The sequence below is a fragment of the Uloborus diversus genome, chromosome 8, assembly GCF_026930045.1.
Source record: "Uloborus diversus isolate 005 chromosome 8, Udiv.v.3.1, whole genome shotgun sequence".
In the NCBI taxonomy this organism is placed as follows: domain Eukaryota; kingdom Metazoa; phylum Arthropoda; class Arachnida; order Araneae; family Uloboridae; genus Uloborus; species Uloborus diversus.
In genome coordinates this window covers 117,252,571-117,274,541 of record NC_072738.1, presented here as the reverse complement: position 1 = coordinate 117,274,541, position 21,971 = coordinate 117,252,571, and the positions used below count along the sequence as shown (strand labels likewise).

General features: G+C 31.4%; 1 long non-coding RNA gene across 1 annotated transcript; it reads left to right on the top strand.

Annotated features, from left to right (window-relative positions):
• The first annotated feature begins 10,180 nt into the window (after positions 1-10,180).
• LOC129228093 (uncharacterized) lies at positions 10,181-21,041 on the top strand. The gene is made up of 3 exons (XR_008580887.1): positions 10,181-10,285; positions 15,494-15,577; positions 20,676-21,041. It is a non-coding gene; the product is annotated as an uncharacterized LOC129228093 (long non-coding RNA).
• The last annotated feature ends 930 nt before the right edge of the window (positions 21,042-21,971 follow it).

Sequence of the window (21,971 nt, the reverse complement as noted above, 5' to 3'; positions counted from 1 at the left end):
TCAGATTTTTTTGTAGTTTTAGTTGTAGTTCTTGTAATAGTGAGCTTTATTTCAATAAATAATAATTTTATTAATAATAACAATATTGTTAGCTTTATTAACAAAGCACTCAACTTCTTATTGCAGTAATTAATTTTAGTCCTCTAACATCGTTTAAGACATAGAACAAATGTTTCAAATTATCTAATGAGAAAAGAAAAAACTTAAAATTTGCTTTAAAGCTTTTAATAATTAAGTTTTGGAGTTCTGTGAACAAAATATCCGTGCCCCTCCCCCCCCCCCCCCCCCCCCATCCCCTCATTTTGCTAGTGCAAGTATGATTTATAAATCAGCAGAATGTGAGTGAAACTTCCAAAAAATTGCGAAAAAAGTGTTTGAAGTTCTTTTTTTTTTTTTTTTTTGCCGATAATGGAAAATTGTTTTCGTTTTAACTAATCAAGGTATTTTATTCATTCTTAAATAACAATTCAAATATTTGTTTCAAGTTTTGAAAAAATTACTAGCTTTATTTATGATTTTTATTTCTAGTTTTATTTTTAGCTTTGTAATCAGTTTTTATCAGTAATTTTTAAAACATATGTTCCGATTTTCTAATGTTTTGGATTTCGGGGGTTCGGATTATTGGGTTCCACTATAAATGAATTGATTTTCTTTAACATAGTGCTTTAAAATGCATAAAAAAATTCTCAAACAACCTCTCCAGAAATGTTAAAGACTTTAGCTAATTAAAGTTTCGTTCAAAAAAATCAAAGTTTTTGAAATTATTATAAAAATTAGGAGATGAAGACATATTTTGGTGACTTTTCGCTCTTTATTAAGCATAATAGAACTCACAAAAGAAGATACAGTGGGTGTTTTTATAAAAATAAAAAGTAAAAGTTGTTTTGTATTTTTGACCAAAAATGGCCGCCGGGGGGGGGGTTGGGGGGATTTTGAAATGCCTCCCCTTCTAAAAATGTTTGTAAGGACATTGTCTACATGCATGCCAAGTTTCATGCTTTTATCACAAAATGCAGTTTCCGGCTATATTTTCTACCATAGCCCCTCTACTAATGATACTAGAACGCAAAGTAATTATCGGCATATCCGGTGGAACTGAAAAAAGTTATATAAATTTACCACTGCCCCAGATCAACAAGCACACTAAGAATGTGTGTGCAAGGCTTTTTTTAAGCTAAATTGCAGCAATTGTACTTACTTACTGACCACGCTAGATTTAAACTACTTTGAATGAATCCCTTCAGAAACACTCCGTACGTTCCATAAGAAATAAATGGTTCATTTGTTTTCAAGAGGTTAGCCACATAATGCAGGGCGGATGTTCGATGAGCCACTGTGTGAATAAAGAAGCCGTGTATAGAACTCTAAAAGAACTAAAAGGTTAAGACAACATTATGAGAGGTGTCATCGTCGCATTTGCCAATCAAACTATTCGAGGATTCCGTAGACGAACGCTTGAAGATATGCCCCAAGCCTGTTTGAAATAATCTCATTTTAGGAACTCTGTGCGGTCTCTGTATCTTCAGAACACTTTTAAAAGCCCATATTTGTTCTATTAAAATTAAAGACGGTATTCCAATAACTTCGTTGCGAAACTTTAATTTGTTCTATGTATACAATGGAAAAAAAAAACCCAAGTAAAATCAATATGGACAAAAATTTTTTAAAGTACTGTTCTTGTTGAACCAGCAGCAGGTCAGTCAGCTCATATGACTCGAATTCCCATGGTCCTTGAACATTTCCATTTCCAATATAAGTAATTGCAATTTCCAATGAAAATTTACTATGCCATCACCATCATCAAAACTGAATGTCAAACGTACAATTATGCGCAGTACGGTGTTACATTTAGGAAGCTTATATTGTTCCCGTGGAAGAAAAGGTTGATCTGTCTTTATTAGGAAATGAAGTGAATCAATTTCTTTTAAAACCTCATAAAAACGGAACAAAAAATGGTGTACCATTATATTTTAAAACAAAAAAAAATCTGCATAATATTTATTTTAGACAAATATTTTTTCAACCCGAACAAGTTCGGGACGAGCCTCTAGTACATAAATAAAATGAAATTAAAAAAACTAAGAAAAAATATAGAAAATCCTAAAAAACACAACCTGTTGAAATTGCTTTGTTCCTGCTATAAATTTCAAGAATAAAATATGACAAAAGTTTCACGTAAAAAATTAACTGTAAAAACATTTTTGGTTTCTCTTTTTATGTTCAAAGATGAAAAGTGTTCCTAATCACTTAATTTTACGTTTTTTTTTTTTTTTTTTCAAATTTCAAATTTCCAGATTATTTTTAATAGACTGAATGATGTATTTAATTTTCTAGTAAAAAAATTATTTTTTGTTCATAGTACTATTACTTAACTGTTAGGAATTTTATTTGAAACGCATTAATACAGTTCCGTTAGTATATTGATTTCTTAATTGTGTGTACTAGTTGATTCAACGGTTGTCAACACTTTATGAAACACAATGTCGAAGAAGCTCAAGAAGCGAAGTAATAATTTTAGACAGAAAGTATCTCACTGCCTAAATCTCTTGTGCCACTGATTTTCTGTAACTTATCTTCAGAGAAAATAAATTCATATAATTGGCAAAGAGATAACCGCAAAATTGTGAAAGAAGGCAAAAAAAAAAAAAAAAGGAGCTTTGGTGTCCTGGAATATTTAAAGAGCATTTTTTCTTGGGGTTTTAAATGAGAAACTTATTTGAAATTGTAAACAAAGAGTAGAGATCACTCGTAGAAGATCTAAGCTATCATTGAATTACATTCTCTATGTGGCGATATATATTTCGCTAATAAAAAATATAATTATTCATCGTATTGGCAATACATTTTTGCAAGGCAGCTTTGCGGCCACATTTAATCTCATATATTCATTTGCATATTCTAAAAACATGATGAAAAATTTTATCGTTTTCAGGAAGAGCTTTATTTTATCCAAGTGCTAATCCGAAGAAGCAAATAAAGTTATAAAAAATGTACAATAAATTCAAAGTTACACTGTAAAAAAATTCCGAAACGTTACTGTGTATTTCCGTGTTACGTTTCAGGATTTTGATGGTTTTTATTCACTGCCTGGAAAAATCAAGTATTATTGTCAAAAGGTTTCCTGAATTGCTACAAATTGCACAAATAATGCACTCTTTTCACTTTTGTGAAAAAGATTTTTAGTTCCCAGTTTAAAGATTAACTGATCGTATTTATAAAGTGTATCGACTTTCGGAAGTTTGCGGCCCGGCCATGCTAAAGCTTCCAAAGGAAGCGAATATGTATGGACTACGTTGCTTTGCAAGAATTGCAGGTGAGCAAAATTCTCGTTACTTGCAATTCTGGCTCTGTTTTGGCCATGTTTGCAATATTGCTCTTGGAACTTCCTTGATAAATCAGGAAGATGTCAAGCAATCCTTATATATTATTTCTGTAGTCTGTTTTTGGTTTCTACGCGAGATTTTCCTAAATTCTTGATCGATTTCTTTGATTTACACCTTATTTTAAAGCTTATCGTGCAGGCTACAGACGAAAAATAGACCCACGGTCTATAAGTTGTTTTTTCGGGCAAAAAAAAAAAACAGTTTTAAAGAACCAGAATGAGGTTTTCGGTTAAATTTATAACTTTAACTTGCACTGCTACCGACAGAGCCGAATAGCTTGATCGGCAGAGGGTTCGACTGGTAACCAGGAGAATGCGTGTTCGGGCCCACGTCCGGACAATCTGCATCAAAAAATTAGTAAAATATCACGCATTACATGAACAATGAATAACAAATGTGAGGGAATACATGAGGTAGAAACGTTCCTAGCTGTTATGAAAACTTGATGCAGCACAGAGCTAAATTGATACTCAATTGTAAGGTTTTTTTTTATTAAGCTTTGGCTCCGGGGAGAAAATTAAAGCATAATGTAAGCGAAAATATAAGCATCAGGTTTAAGATTTCAGACTACATTGGAATTGTTTTTTGTTCAGTAAAATATAATAAATCGTATGTTGAAATATAGATTCTTCTAATGAGTTTTTGACTCTTTGTACAAATAAAAAATATACTACCTCAATTTAAAGGGTAATATATATATTTTTCTTCTTTTTGCAAAAAAACAAATAGCGTATCACATTTTTACTACGTATGAAAAGCTACGCTTAAAAAAGAACTTAGTTCAAATTATTTTGAATTTTAACCGTGCTGTTAAATGATGAATACATGCTGCCATCTAAGTCATAACGGTTCAAACAGCCTGCGGTAACAAATTGTAAAAATTTTCAAAAATAAAAACACTTCTCGGCAAGAAAAAAAAATTAAAATTACCTGTGGGTTTTTTTTCCGGTAGAGCGTTCGGCTATAAACTGTCTGAACTTCGGGCCAGTTCGGGCTGTCCGACATAATAGCAAATTTACAGTAAAATTACGCATTACATGTACTCATAACATACAACAGATAACACGCGTAATAAAATAAATGCAGTGGGAATGCTATTTGGTGTTTCGACTCCTTTATGCAGGCTACAGTTAATATTCAGATAAGTTGACTGCTAATCGAAGGGTGTTCTTCCCTTTTTTTAAAGCTTTGACTCCATCCAGACCACTAAGCATAATGTAAGCATAAAAAAAGTATTAGATATACCTCAAGGGAATCTTTTTTGTGCAGAAAAACATTTTCATTGTATGCTGAAATGTAGATTTTTCTAATAGCAGTGTTCGAACTTTTGTACAAATGAAAAAATACTACGCCAAATTAAAACTACGAGTTTCAACCAGTAAATCTTTAATTATTTATTCGAATACGATATAAAACATTAAAATTATTATCAACTTCATTAGTAAGAAATAATTTTCTACTCCTCTGCTTTCGGCTGAAAAAAAAAACATTTTGTCTACGTTCGAAAAATTACACTTAAAAACCGAATCAGTTCAACTGGTTTTGGTTTTGAATTTTAAGTGTTCGATTAAAAGAAAAACAAGTACGGGCTTTTAAGGAGTACAATTTAAAGAAGCCTGCTATTGGAAATTGTTGAATATTCAAAAATAAAAATACTTATTTTTTCAACCGAAATTATTACTTCTTTAGAATGTTTGTTTCAATCGCTACGTGAGATCTTCCTCATTCTTTAATCAAATTCCATGTTTTACGAATAATTTTAAATCTTATCATGCTGGCTAATGACAAAACATAGACACATGATCTTATTATATTTTTTTTCGGTGAAAAACTTTTTTACTGTGTTTTATTACGCATTCCTTCAATGAATAGCATTCGAAAAGGAAGGCACAGTTGCTAGGTTTGTTGGAGCATCGTACTGTTAATTAGAATGGCGCCAGTTCGAATCCATGCCACTAAATATCTCTTTAATGTTTCTTTTTTTTCCGTCAGATGCTTACATGGGCAGGACTGTATTTGCGACAACCTGTTTTTTCAAATGCAAAATTACTGATTTTTCACGTGTCACTCAGCCACACTTTTATTAATATTTATATTTGCATTGAAAATACGTACAACCAAAAGGGGAACGATGATCAAATTATCACAACGTTGTATTTAACGAGGTTTTGTTACTGATGTCTTCAAATTACATGCCTTCTCTTGTGCGCTTACTTTTTTCCGTTTACTTTTTTCGGTTTTTCTTCATAATATTCTTTCTTTGAAATTTTTAAAGAGCGAAATGCCTTATGAAACGATTCGAAGTACAGTGCGGAGTTCCGCACGGGTCGACTAGTGTTAGCAATAATGCTTTTAGATTTTTTTTGATACAACGGAAAGGTGCCAAGCTATTATACGAGCATCATACTATACTAACCTAACTTAGCTCTGAAAGTTCCAGAGACACGATTGGGGTTTTAAACGAGAAGATTTCTGAATTCTTCCGGATTCTTCCACCATAGTCTCTAGATGGTTACTAAATTTTAGAGAAAAACATTCATGTTTTTTTGCAAATATGTTACTGGCAGAAATTGGGCATATTAGCTATTCATTATTTTCTAGGAGCATTTCTGAATTGTTTTTAGAGTGGTTGGTGCATTTTAATAAGCGTTTAAAAAGAAGGTACCTAAAACCCTTGCTTTTACGTAAATATGCTCAAATAATTACAATTAAGAGTAAATTAAAGCTGCACTTATGTCCATAACATGATAAAAAGGATATTGTTTTAAGGTATAGAAACTGTTAAAAGAAACTGGCAAAATTTGAAGTTTTTTGACTTTGATTTACAAAGACTTATTAAGATAGAAAAGTCATTAGTTTTAGTTTTTTTATAAAAATTAAAAAACAGTTATCAGAGTAAATACTCAAAAAGTTGTCCGGATCTACGTTAGTGTATGTTCCATTGTACTAACAAGGAATTCATAGCATTTGAAATATCTTAATTATTGCTTAAGTGCTAAGTTATTTTTAAACGTGCCAAAAGCTGAAACAATTTTCACAAAAATAAACAAAAATCTTTACTAAAAACTAAAATAATTACCTGGGAATTAAAGGTTATTAGATTAATTCTCACAAAATATTTGAACTTGATCCGTAATCATTTTTTACTATCATTGTTTCTAGTTATATTATAATTTCCTAAGTTTACTCTAAATTGTCCAATGACAGCACTGGCTATTAACGGGAATATTTTTGAACTTTTCAGGAGGCTTCCAGGATAATATTGGGAAGAATACTAAATTTTAGCAGAAAACGTTCCCGGATTTGCAAGATATGTTACTGGGAAAAGTTTTGCACATCAGCTGCCCATTTTTTTTCCAGAAACGTTTCTGAATCGTTTTTACAGTGTAAAAATAGAAATTTTAACATCTTTTTAAGAGTTTTCTCTTCAAATTTGTCTCATTGTAACAGTAAATAAATTGCAGATGAACATTTTGAGAATTAAACTCTGAAATCTCTTTTCATAAAACGGTTATCCAATGAACTCGAGAAACGTATTAAAACTCACTTAGTATTTCTTTCCTTGTGCTACTTAGTATTTCTTTTGATGCAATTAGATTTTATGTAACTACAACAAACTAATACAAGTACATAATTCTATGCATTGGTCATAACTTGTTAATTTTTCTTGTAAAAAAAATTTCTTAGCATAATGTTAATTTCTTAGCATAATCAAGTTTTGAACGTAAGATTGCCGATACTATTTCATTCATAAAATCGTCAATTTTGCTAACCAAACTTTACACACTCATGTCTTACTGACTATCGCTGACTATCACCGTGACATTTGTTAACTCATATCAACAAAAAAAGAAAATAATGAGAATAACTGAAATTATTTTATGACAATTAAAAGTTTCTCAATTAAGAATTGCAGCCAAGTTATTACTCCACATTTCCAATAGTCATAATTTTGAATAAAACCTAGTATATTTTTATCTCTTTATATTTTTAAACACTGTAATGAGTTTCTGTATATAAAAAACATTTGTATAGCTTTCACATTAGTTTATCTCGTGATTTTGGTAACCGCATATTTTGAAAAGTTAAGAGACGGAAATATATTAGCTTTGAATAAAATATTGCCTTCTTTCGGTTTGAATGATTGAAAGCTGCTATTTTGATTTTTGAATGGCTTTCAAGAAAAAATACATTACAGACGAAAGTTAATTTTCTTGCTTCTGTGGCGCAGCAAAAGTAGCTAGTTTTCTTGTATTAAAGTTTGAAATATAGTACAATGTTTTAAAACCATTTAAGTTCTTAAGAGAAACGGACTTTTTTTAAAAAAATCTGAATCAGAAATTTAGGCTTTCCTTGTCCAAAAAAAGGGCAAATTTCCGATGAAGTTTGACATAAAAACTCAAGTTGTGAGATTTTAATCAAAGTTGTATATTTATCTGATATTCAACAGAAAATGGTTATGTAACTGGTTTGACCATCACAAAGACTTTACTTCATACACCAAGCTGTGATTTTAGTGATATCAATATGCAATCTTAATGACTGTTAAAAAAGGAAAAAAAAAAAAAACCCACAAAGTTGGACAAAAAAGAAAATTCATTTCTCATGAATTGTGCAAGGTTTTTTTTTAATGTATTGTTCCGCTTTGCTGCATTTACATAAGTAAGCAAACTTGTTACAAAATATATGAACTATTTGCGTATTTTAGCATAGAAATTTCATTTAGCAAAATTATATATATATATATATATATATATATATATATATATATATATATATACCTTTATGTGTGTGTATGTGTTTGTAACTGTATGTCTTCTAATCTTCTAACGGGTTCTAACGCTAAATTCAAAGAAAAAATATATCAACCTCCTGATAAATATTTTGTTAATAAACACTTCTTTTAAAATCTATTGTGAAATCATTTCAACGCAAACTAAATCCCACCTTAACGTTTTTCTTTCACGTAAGATCAACTTTCGCGTCAGTGATTAGGAAAGTTTCCGTCAAAAGGTTTTGATTTTTTCACTTACGTTTTAAAATATGTTTTTTTTCTTTCTTATTTGTAAATCAAACAGCTGCCACAATTTAAGTTTAAATAAAAATGGCCTAGTACACATTTTTTTTTTTTTTTTTTGTAATTTTGCAATTTAAACATTGAAAAAAGTAGCTATAAGAAAAATAAGAAAATAAAGACAAAAACTTATTCTGATATATTATTTCTGTAGCCTGTTTTTTGTCGCTACGCGTGATCTCCCTCAATTCTTGATCGATTTCTTTGATTTAGCCCTCACTTTAAAGCTTATCGTGCAGGCTTATGACGAAAAACAAACCCACGGTCTACAATTGTTTTTTCTGTCAAAAAAAACCTGTTTTAAAGTACCGTACTGAGGTTTTTGGTTAAATTTATAAGTTTAATTTGCGCTGTGACCGACAGAGAAGAAAAATGCGATCGGCAGAGCGTTCGACTTGTAACAAGAAGAACGATTATTCAGGTCGGGCCCGATTTCATTAGTAAGATATCATTTTCCTCTCCTCTACTTTCGGCGGGGAAAAAATGCATTTTTTCTATGTTCGAAAAATTACACTTAAAAAACGTACTCAGTTCAACTGGTTTTGGTTTTGAATTTTAGGTGTTAGATTAAAAGTAAAACATGTGCTGGCATTACATGTGATTAAAAGTAAAACATGGTTAAAGCAGCCTGTTATGCGAAAGTGTATCAATTTTCAAAAAATTAAAATACTTATTTTCAATCTAATTTATTACTTATCTAGAATGTTCGTTTCAATCGCTACGCGAGGTCTTTGTCACTGCTTAAAATAATTCCATGTTTTACAAATAATTTTACAGCGTATCATGCTGGCTAATGACAAAACATAGACGCGTGATTTTTTTGGGGGGGGGGGGGGGGTGGGGGGGCAAAAAGCCATTTTGCTTTTTCTTTATTACACATTGCTTCAATGAATATCATTCAAAAATGAAGGCACAACTACTCTGTTGGTTGGAGTGTCGTGCTGTTAACCAGAATGGCGCCAAATCGAATCTGTGCCAATAAATACCTCTTTAATGTTTCGTTTTTTGGGGGGGGGGGCAGATGCGCACATAGGCAGGACTGTATTTGCCACAACCTGTTTTTCACATGCACAATTACTCGTGAAAAAGCAGTAATTACATGTAATTACTGCCTTTTCACGAGTCACTCAGTCACTTTTAATAATATTTATGTTTGCATTGAAAATACGTACACACAAAAGGTGAGCGATGATTACATTATCACAACGTTGCATTTAACGAGGTTTCATTGCTGATGTTTTTAAGTTACATGCCTTCTTTTGTGCTACTTCATTCGATTCTTCATCATAATGTTCTTTCTTTGAAATTTTTTAAGAGCGAAATGCCTCATGAAACTACACTCTAAAAAATTTCCGTAAATTTAGGCGCATTGGCCATAAAATTATACGGTAAGTGCCCTTCTTCGAGGAAACAGGGCAGTGACCGTAATTGTGAAAAAACTACAGTAAATTTAAGTTGCGTTGACCGTAAAATTACGGGGCAGTCGTCTAGTCCCTTAATCTGTGCAGAATACGGTCATTCCCCGTAATTTGCTGGCTGATAAAGATCACGTGTCGTTGTCACGTGTTTCTACGCAAAGAAGCGGGAAGGAGAAAAGCCAAGATGGCTGCCTTTTGTTGAATGAATGTTGTCTTCCAACTAGATTATTAGCTTTTTAATATGTAATATATGATATACGTCTTACAATATCTGGACTAAATATACGTATTGGAGAGTAGGGACTCTGTCTTCCAGGCTCTCATCTAAGTATTGCTCCTAGGCGTCGAAAAAAAAGAAAGTGTTGTCTTCCTCGCCATGTGTATTCCAATGTCTGGAATCAAAATATTAAGTAAGTGTTTTTTTTCTATACTATTGTTTAAGTGTAATTTTAATCTGCTGTTCTTTTGTAATTAGCTATTTTGATAACAATAATTTGTGAGCATTGATTGATGGCGAGTACCGAAGCTTCGCTGTAACGTTGAAATTTAGAATTGATATTGATTGTATCAAGACGTACTTACATAGTACAGTGAAACCTGTGTAAGTTGACCACTTGCGGTGCTGTCCTTTGGTGGTCAACTTAGACAGGTGGTCAACTTATGGAGGGGGTAATGATTTTTTTTTTGTCATTTTTTGCACCATGTATTCATTTTTTGATTGATTGACACTTACTCTTTCTGTTTAACTCACTTTCATTGTTTAGTATTACTTTGAAACAATAATTTAAAATGTTATTCAAATATTTTTAGAGATTATTTTCCCAGAATGACGTATACTGTGTCATGCAAATTTAAAATTTCAGTAAATTGATCAAAAAAAAATCTTATTGTTTATGAAAAGTTATTCATTTGATATTAATAGTTCCTAAAAATTCATAGCTTCTCAAAAGTTGCAAATTTTTCTCATATACATTTATAACCCCATGATGATCTATTTTTCAACAAAATAACTCCTTATTGAATTTGGCGCACTTATTGGACACTAGTTTTAGAAATTCCATGTGTGTCAGCTGATTTTCTCTAGCTTTCTCCCTTTTCAATTAATTTTAATGTTTCATACTTTTTATCAATCTCAAGTTCAACTAACTTTCTTTTTGAAGCCATTTTATGTAAAACTATAACACAAAGAGCAACAAGCTGGACTCTCATAGTTCAAAAAAGCAGTTGAGAATGAAAATGTCGTATCTCTTAATCCCTTGCACCAGAAATACTGCAATGCAAGTACCTTTACTCTTTAGCACAATTCCATTGTTGTCACAAAATTTTACAACTGGAAAAAAATACTTTGTACTTTTCTATTGACACATGAAACAATAAAGAAAAACAAGTTTGGGGAATAAAAGGGTTCTTAATAGTTTTCCCATGTGGTTAAACTCAATAGGAGGTTTAGTTATGCTACTGTTTCATTTAGTTAGTAAAACGCTGGTCTAGTATCAAAAATGTTCTTGGAAAGCTATAAAAAAAATAATAAAATAAAATAATTTGCTAAGTAAATTTTAAAAAATAAACCAGTGGTCAACTTACAAAGGGTTTTTTACAATGCTCCAAACCAAATTTGGTGTTCATTAGTGGTCAAGATAGACAGGTGGTCAAGATAGAGAGGTGGTCAAGTTACAGAGGTTTCCCTTCATTATATAACATAGGACTAATTCCGTTCCTGACAAAAGCGGTCAACATAGATAGGTGGTCAACTTACAAAGGTGGTCAACTTTACAGGTTTTACCGGTGAAACCTGTGTAAGTTGACCACTTGCGGTGCAGTACTTCGGTAGTCAACTTAGACAGGTGGTCAACTTATAAAAGGGGTAATGATTTTTTTTTTTTTTTTATCATTTCTTGCACTATGTTTTCATTTTTTGACTAATTGACACTTACCTTTCCGTTCAACTCACTTTCATTGTTCAACGTTATTTTGAAACAATAATTTAAAATGTTATTCAAATATTTTTAGAGGTTATTTTTTCAGAATGGCGTATAATGTGTCCATATAAATGTAAAATTTCAGCAAATTTATCCAAAAAAATGTCTTTGTTTATAAAAAGTTATTTTATATTAATAGTTCCTAAAAATTCATCGCTAATCAAAAATAACAAATTTTTCACTTTTTTTTTCTCACACACATTTAATAAATTTATAACCATGATGATCTACTTTTCAACAAAATAGCTCCTTATTGAAGTTTGGTGCACTTATTAGACACTAGTTTTGAAAATTCCATGTGTGTCAGCTAATTTTCTCTGGATTTCTCCCTTTTCAATTAATTTTAATGTTTCATACTTTTTATCAATCTCAAGTTCAACTAACTTTCTTTTTGAAGCCATTTTATGTAAAACTATAACACAAAGAGCAACAAGCTGGGCTCTCATTGTTCTAAAAGGTGGTTGAATATGAAAATGTCCTATTTCTTAATCCCGTGCACCAGAAATACTTGCAACGCAAGTAACTTTTACTCTAGCACAATTCCAGTGCTACCACAAAATATTGCAACTGGAAAAAAATACTTTGTACTTTTCAACTGACACATGTTTTCATTGAACAGAGAGTACAAAAGGTAATCTCAAATAGAACAACAAAAGAAAAACAAGTTTGGAGAATAAAAGTGGCATCAAATATATTCTTGGAAAGCTATAAAAAAATAATAATAACATAAAATAATTTGCTAAATTAAGTTTTAAAAAATAAACCAAGTGGTCAACTTACAAAGGGTTTTTTACAATACCCTAAACCAAATTTGGGGTACATTAGTGGTCAAGATAGACAGGTGGTCAAAATAGAAAGGTGGTCAAGTTACAAAGGTTTTCCTTCATTATACAACAAAGGACTAATTCCGTTCCTGACAAAAGCGGTCAACATAGACAGGTGGTCAACTTTACAGGTTTTACTGTACAATGTATGCAAACGTGATGCAATATAAACGCACAAATGAATATCATACTATGCTCCATGTGTTTTAATTTCCATAGTTTCATCCAAAAATTTCTGCAATATTTTTCTAAATTAATGTAATTAATTAAAGATGTTGTGCATGAGGGCAAAATGAATTATTTACTAATTCTCTGCATGCTTTATATTCCTGGTTTTAAATAACCATGATCAATGACTAATAGGAATTGGTTATTTTTTAGATTGTTTTTAATGAACTCAAATGTTACATTTAAACCAATGAAATAAAACATAGGTACGTAGTTGAAAATAAATTGCTTTAGGCTACCTATTAACGACAGATTCGTTTTTAGTAGAAAATATAAATAATGACATCATTGTTTTCATTAGTTTCACAGCTAGAAATGTTTAAAACATGTTTCATACATTTTTTTAATAGCTAAATCTTTAAACAGTTATTCATACAATTATTATAAACCAAAAATAATGTGATGAAGCATGTATTTCTTATCAACTTTCAACACTTAATTACTGAATTGTTTCTGGTTCAATGTGCCTAAACTTATAAATTAAATGTAAATTTCTATAATAATACTATGTTTTACTGTAACTTACAACTATTCATAACTTAAAATATAATATTTTGTATAATAATTACTGTAAGAAGAATGTTCACATCATTAACTGATGTATTGTCTGAATGAAATTGAAGCAGTTTTCAATTTGCTCAATCTGAGCGGACGAGAAGCCATGTCTTTCTAGTAGGAAACTTAGGCTGTGTTTGCATCATAGAAGTATAATCTAGGTTTTTTTGGGGAGGGGGGGGAGGTGATTAAAGTGGTGAGATTGTGCTATTGAAATTTACTGTGGGTATGCCTTTTTTAGAGAGTCGTTCATGTGACTTATAATATCAAATAACTTTTTATTGGGGGTTGCATAGCCAGGATTTCATTTCTTTAAGGGTCTAATATACAGAATACAGAGTGGTTCAAACGGGGTGACCCCCCCTCCCCCATCGCATATTCAGTGTTATGTTCATTACGCAGTCACTTTACAGTCTTTAAAGTAGTAAAAATCGGCAGAGCACCATCTATGTCGTAACACAGCGGAATTCTGCTCCATGTTATTGCAGATGTTTTGCTGGGTTCGGAGCAGAATTTTAAACGCAATGTTCTAAACGCCAAAATTGAGTGGAATATGGTGCAGAATTCAGCTGTGTTGCAACATGGATCTTGTTCAACTGAAGTTCTTAAGACTTCAAAGTAACTGTTAAGCCCGGCTCTATAAATTTTTACCCTCTTGCAAAAACTTAGTGGGTCCCCTCCTAGACTAACAGTGTATATTGTTTACGTAAATAAGTCTCAGTACTAATTTTTTTCCTTTTTTCCCCCTCAATTTCTTGGATCGTGGATCTCTTAAGGATGTGCCCCCCCCCCCCCCCCGAACTGCAGGTATTCAGATCGGAGCCTGAACTGTACAGCAAACATTCAACCATAATAAAATTAAATGAGGGTTACTCCCGCTTTCGAACCACTCTGTGTATTATACAGTGAAGCACAGTTTATACGTTTATCTTTTATACGTTTTTATCATTTATACGTTATCAAAATTAGTCACTGCTGAGTCCAATACATAATAACGAAAACCTATTATACTTTTTTTTATTTATACACTTGTTTCATGCAGTACTTTCAAAAACGTATAAACGCTGCTTACTTGAAGTTTTCTTATATACGACTAATGAAATTATGTGTGAAACACAAATATTTTCATTTTTGAATTTTTTTGGTCATTTCAATTAGGGTCTAGATCCATGAACCCTCCCCATGGTTGTACTACTGTTTTTTGAAGTGTTTCATTCAAATAGTGTTATAATCGAATGTTTGTTGTCAAAGGCGCGTTTCAGGTCATTCTTTCGAATGATTTGGTTCTGGTATGAATGTTTTGACTGGAATGTATTTTAATCATAATGGCAGGTTTATAGGAGTCATGGTTGCAGGTCCTTGAAGTGGGGGAGGGGCAGTGGTGGATCCACAGAAGGAGCAATTGGGGTGATCCCTCCCCCCCCCACGAATTCACAAACCTAAATTTACCTTTGCAAATTTAATTTTGTAAATTCGAAAAATTTCCGGAAAACGTTTCCAAACTCTCCCCCTCCTCCCAAACTCATCACAAAAAATCGCCAACTGTATTTTTACGACTTTTTAGTTCCAAAATTTTTTCAGGGGAGAGTCCTCAACCCCCTCTCTCCAATGTCATCAAAGATCGTCAAAAATTTTGAATTTTTGGATCTTCAATTTCGAAAAACTACCCGAAATCAAAAACGTTTTCGAAAATGTCGTTCATTCAAATTTTACGGGGTTCTTGAATCAGAAAGGAATGAGCCCTTACTGTTCATCCTTCTATTCTACTTTTGAATTTATGCTTTGTCTTATGTGTGTACGGTTATAAAACTATTTCAACGGTGTAGTTATTGAGTAGTACTTAATACATTCTAAACTACTGGGTTTATACATTTTTCTTTTTAGTTTTTTTGGTTTTTACGCAGTCTGGTTTTTTGTTTTTATTTAATAATTTTTTATTTAATCTGGAGTTTTTTTTATATAAATGATGCATAATCATACCTACCATTTTTTATTTTGTTCCATATACTTAGTTGAATTTTCTTTCACCCAGACAATCCTTGCTTTAAAGTTTTTGCACAATTGGATGAAAAATAACTTCTGGATCAAGAAGTGTTTCATCGGAATTTATTTAGAGGTATGTATTAATATTTTATTTTAAGAAATGTTTTTCTAAACTCTATTGAGCGACGATCAGTTTCTTTGCTCAGAAACTAACGATTGTAATTTTTCTACTTGTTACTTGTATTCAGTGCTTTTATTTCTGGTCGCTGTTGTATTTAAATGTTATCGATATGAAAAAATAAAATTTTATAATAAATTTAAAAGAATATAAAATGTTCAGTATAATTGTGCCACAGAGTAATGTCCGATGAACTGGACACGAAAACAGAACTCTTCATTTTGTAATCTTAGGTAGTCTATTTGTATTGTATAGGTATGAGAACACGTCCTATTTGTATTGTATAGGCAGGGCGCCCATATGCAAAGTTGCAAGGGGGGGGGGCTCAAATATTTTCCCTGTGGTTTAGCTCTATATTTTCCCCATGGAAACTGATTTCAGGACAGATTAGAGTCATTAAAATTTGACATTTTTAATAACTTATTCATTAATGGCTGGAGAAGAAATGTTTTTACATTTTTGCAAGGAAAAAAGTACTAAAAGCAAGGAAATTCTAATTTCAAGGGGGGGCTCTAGCCCCCCTTGCACCCCTATATGGACCCCCTTGCCTTATACGTATATAAACTACTGTATTTCGGATTAGCAACATGTGCTACAACCAAGGATACTTGGGCAGTTTTCAACAGTTAAAATCTCAACCCTGGCTGTCCTACTGTATACCCATCCATGCTCGTCATTGGAGGGGGGGGGGATTTCCCCCCTCCCATTCTTTCAAGAAAAAAAGATGAGCATGACTAGGGTATGCACGGGCGCTGCCAGTTAGGAGGTTTTAGGGGCTCAATTCCTCCCAGAATCCTTGGTTTTAACCCCATTGCCGATCCTAATGCCTAACGCATTCACAGTAGTTAAAATGTCGGGCCTGATCCTACTTACGACAAAAGAAGTGCATTAGCCATCTTTTGTGGTACAACTTATAAATGATGAAAAGGTTGATATCAGGGGGTTAGATACTGCTATTTTAGGGCTGGTCATGCTGAAGAATATTTTTAAAGTGCATAAAAAATTCTGAAAATACTTGGGTGTCAATTAAAGCAATAACTTAGCCAGAAATAAAGCACCTTGTGGGACATAAACAATATAAACAATACTAATTAATTTTAAAAGCAATGAAAGGAAGTTGTATTCCAGTTTTTTACTTCAAAAAATATTAAGTGAATTTAAAAAAAAAAATACTCTAATTGTTTGCAGGTTATTCATTAAGTATATTTGAACACAAAGTGAGTGGATAATAATGTCGGCAGAGAATTATGACCCTCGCCTTGTATCCATCGTTGCATGTAGGATGCGCAGATTTCCATATTTATTTTGAAAATACAGTCAAACCTTATTAAAACTAACTCCAAGGGACCTTTATAATCTATTGGCCTTCACCTTAGTTTATCTTATCAAAATATCAATCATTAACAATCAATAGGACAGGGATCACAAATGTAGTTTATCTTAGCAGAAATTCATTTTAAGCGTGTTCAAAATAGTATGATATGTTTGATATTTTGTTTTCCAATTGCGATGTTTGCAATCTAAGAATTATATTAATCATATCAGTAACACTCATTTACTATTGAAAAGAACCAAAAGTAGACTGCTAATAAAATTTACTGTAAGGGTGTCTTTTTTAGGAATGTCCTTCTTTGAGGCACCGTCTTTTAGGGGATGAGGATGAGCCTCCACTATTGTGGAACGGACACCTTCGTGGTTTTTTAAATGATTGTTTCTTTAGTGTTTTAATTAAATAGTGTTATAAAAGAATGTTTGTTGTCGAGAGTTTGGTTATTGATTTCTTCTGGATGATTTGATAGCTCAATTATATGTTTTTGAGCGAATATTTTATTAGAATTCTAGTCAAATATTTGAAGACTGAATATTTGGCTAAAAAATGATTTATAATTTTTGTATTTTATTTTATGGCAATTCAGAATTGAAGATGCTTATCTATTTTCTGTAGATTAATTATTTTGTTTGAAGCATTACATAATATTTTGAATTGTAAAACTTCCGAAATCAAAATACTGCAAAATTTAATTTCTGAGTGTTTTCTTTGCACGTTATAAATTGCCTTTTTTAAACATTTGAGAGACGAGAAACGTTTCACAAATTGATTTTTTCTGCTTAGTGTTTCATACCTAAGAAGTCCAGTGGCACTTTGTGCCTCCTCATTGCAGATTTGAGTTTAATTCCCCATTGGGCACAGTTGACTTCACCTTTCATCCCATAAGTGGGTCAATAAAATGAGTACCAAGCATGCTTGGAAACTAAACACTGGAGGTTCCACGTTTGGCTGACCACCTTACTAGAACACCTGCCTTTGCACCCCACAGCCCTCTGTCATGAAGATTGATATGGGCACGGTGGGATTGCCTCCAATTTTGCGCCACTGAGTTTAGTTTCATACTTATGACTTATAAGCGGTAAAAAAAAAAGGTTTATGTGGCGTAAGATATAAAAGAAAGTGAAAAGTTGCGAAACTTAAATGTAACATCTGAATGTTTTCTCTTGCACTAAAATCACCTTAAATGTTTCATTCTTCAAACAGTATGCCTTTTACAGTAAAAAATTTTGGGAACAATTCATTTAACAATGATTTTTAATTTCATCAAAAGTATATTGATTTAAACCTGCCAGCAATTTTTGAATAACAAGTTTTATTTTAGTATATTTTTGGTTCACAATGTGTGAATTTCACTTCCATGGCATGTCACACACCTTGTGTGGCTGTTTATGTTGCTTAATAACTTGATTAATTAAAAGTATATACTAATTTATTAATTATTCCTTTCACAAGTGCCTCAAATGATAATTGTTTAAGTATATTTAACTTTTTAATAGTGGTTTAGTTCATTTTAGTAGGACAAGAAGTCATGTCGCACAAAAATTTACTAAATACTATTTTACATGCATTTGAAACTACTAATTAAACCATACTTTAATGAAGAGAACTTAATTATATTCCCACTAATCATTAAAATAGCTGATTGATTGCACAATTAACAAAACTACCACTTTGATATTAAATTGGCCTCAATTTTTAAATACTAAAAGTTATTTTTATTTTAATTTCTATGAACAAGGGATTATTTTATTTTTTATTTATACGTAAAATAATTGGAACTGAGCTGGCCATTGTTTATAGTTACTTCTAGTAGGTAACACTTTCATGGAAGAACGAAAAAAAAAGGAAAAAAGGTTTCGAAATTGAAAAATATTTGCATTCAAAAGTTATGTTTTCTGAAGAATTACCCAAATGTGATAATATTAGTAAATAACAGGTTGGAAGTTTGTACTAGAGTACTATATACACATTCATTCTATATACACATTCATGGTATAAAAAATTGTTTGCCTACTAATTGTCAACTATTTATGTTATTTACTATTCAATTGCTGACTAAATATTAAGGTATTCAGCCAAACCAAGTATTCGGTTTTGTGTGCCAAATAGCCAGCAGTATACCAAAAATCAACTGCATATTCAATGTATCCCTAATTTAAACGAAGAGCTTTTTCAAAGTTGGTGGGTATGCATGTTAAAACCCAGTGTGCATGTGTGGTTGTAAACATTGTCCTACTATTGAGTGCAGTAATTTAGTGTGGTTGAATAGTACTTAGGATGATTACTGAGTACTCAACCCAAGTTCATGCTACTGGGTCAAGTACTGAATATAGATCTTTTTTTAACGAACAACTGACATACACAAGGGAAAATTTTTCTGTTATTGGAATATTTATATGGATATTAAGCATGAAATAAGTTTTCAATTAAAAAGAAAATCCAAAAAGATTTAAAGTTTAAAATTTAAAACTATTTTTTCAGAATTTGTGGGGGGAAAATTGAAATTGATTTAAAAAACTTAAATTTTTCCATCACAGTTCTTTCTCGCGTTAAAAATTAATCATAGATAGCTTCTTTGTACTTTAAAAATTTTTGACCAGTACTTTTACTGGGAAGTCTCTTATTTTGGGGTAAGGAGCTGAAGATTCCCGTAGTTTGTCTTTTTCCTTCCAACAATGCAACATGTTTTCTGTCTTTACTTTTCTTTTTGAACTTGGAAAAAAAAATACAAATACTAAACCTGTACAAATGCATCCTTTAGGACTGGACTCAGACTCCAATATTATTCCTATAGCGAACAAAAGTAGTTTTATTCAAATATTATGTTTTTATTTATAAAATTTGTTTAAAAGTTTTATTTATGTATGGGCAAATGAAAATTTATGAAATAAAATAGTTTATTTTTATTTATCTTTTGTGGCCCCCCCCTTAGCCCCTCTGCTAGAAAATCTGCTACCATGCTTATGTATGGGGTCAAAAAGCTTGGATGCTTATGCTCTGAAAAAAGGTGTTTTCAATATCTGTTTTTATCATACTGTAGATGCCCGTCAGGAAATAGCCCATATTGGCACTAAAAATTCCAAAATGTTTTTTCCCTGAAATTTCCCCTTATACTTGTACTACAGTTGCAGGTTTCCCCCAAGATCTTTGCAAGACTCCAAAGTGCTTTATGTTTAATTATATCTCTTAATGATCATCATTATTGTTTATGTTTTCAATTGAATATGATTCATTGTTTCTTTCTTTTTTTGAAATTGATGTTCACTAAATATTCATAACCTCATTTTGTTTTCTTTTCAAAACAGACCACATATTTTGAATTGATGTTGGAAAAATGCTTTTCTTTGTCACTCGTTTGATTTGATGAAACAAATTTTTCGATATTTACGTGTTTACCAGCTTTTATGCATTAAACTTAAGATTTATACATTTTAGCAGTTACGATGTCTTTTGATCTAGCCTTAATTTTTTGTTTAATTTTATTATAGCTTTTATTTCTATGTATGCATGTGCTTTTTCCTAGGATTCCTGGAAATTATGTAAAAATCCTTTGAACATCATATTAGGGAGGAAAACCTTATGAAACCAGGGAAAGGGGTGAAAATAATAGGGTGCTTTAAAATGCTTTATTTTGATTTTCACTATTTAGTGAGAATGCTGCTCTGCTTTAAATGTGTGAAAAACAAATCATTCTTAATTTTCCTTATGGTGATTTCTTTTCAGGGCAATATTTTGGATAAGTTACTGAACTAAAGGATCCAAAAGGAATAAAGATTTGGAAAAAGTGATTCAACCAAGTTTTGAAAAATTTGACCATAATTTCTCTTCTGAAAAAGTTTATTTGTAATTATGTTGTTATTTAACTTGTAATTAGTGTAAAATAAACCTTTTTGATGTTTTAACTTCTTTGTTTTCATTGTTGACACTTCTGGATATTGTCTCTTCTTATTTCTTATGTAGACATGCTCACATATTTTTTTGGTAATAATTTTTGAGCTAAAATTCTTTCTCTCGATAAAATTGTTTTCGAGATGCTTACCTTTAATGGATACTTATGGTGTTTAAAAATTAATTTATCCATAAGTTTATGCTAGCTAGTAAAAAATGCAGTCTATTTTTGAAGTCGACTGCACAAGTTTTTAATTTATGTATAATTTAATTAATTTATAACTTTTTTAAATATGAAGTATAAATATGTTTTTTAATAATTTATATAACTTTTTTGAATGTTCTATGTTCTTTGAATGAACGAGGTCAGCAAACAAGTAAAGGCAATGGACGAACCATTAAAAAAACACTAGTTGCCAATGTTGGTAACATGTGTTTTAGCGATGAAACAAATTATTATGTATGTAAGCATTTTACATAAAATGTTAAGTGTTGTATTTTACTATAATCCATACAGTAAAAAAGCTTTACTGAATTTGTTTTTTTTTTTCCAGGTAAGTTTCCCTTATTTCACGGGATTTTTTCTATATATCTTTTTATACTTCTCTCTCTTAAACATGCATTCTCATTTTTAGAGATCATTTAATAGAATATTTATAATTCTGGCAACTGGGGTCCTCAAACTGCATTACTAACAGTGTTAGCCTATTTTACGTGTTTATTGAATTGTAAAAATGACTTGCATTTTATTGTGTTCTTAAAACTTTTATTCATAACTTGGTTCTTATATGACAATAAACTAAGTTTTAAAGCACCTAATAATTTATGGGCAATGACGATAAAGAATGACATTTTTTTATGAACATCATGTTAATTTACAGGAGGCAGTGACCATAGAAAAGTTTTATGAGCATAACGCCAATTTACGGGCAGTGATCCTAGAAAATGAATTATAGCTTTTACGGAAGTAATATCAATTTACGGGCAATAGGCGTAGAGAATAAATTCTAGCTTTTACGGGAGCAATATCAATTTACGGGCAATAGGCCTAGAAAATAAATTTTAGCTTTTACGGGAGCAATATCAATTTACGGTCAATGGGCGTAGAAAACAAATTCTAGCTTTTACGGG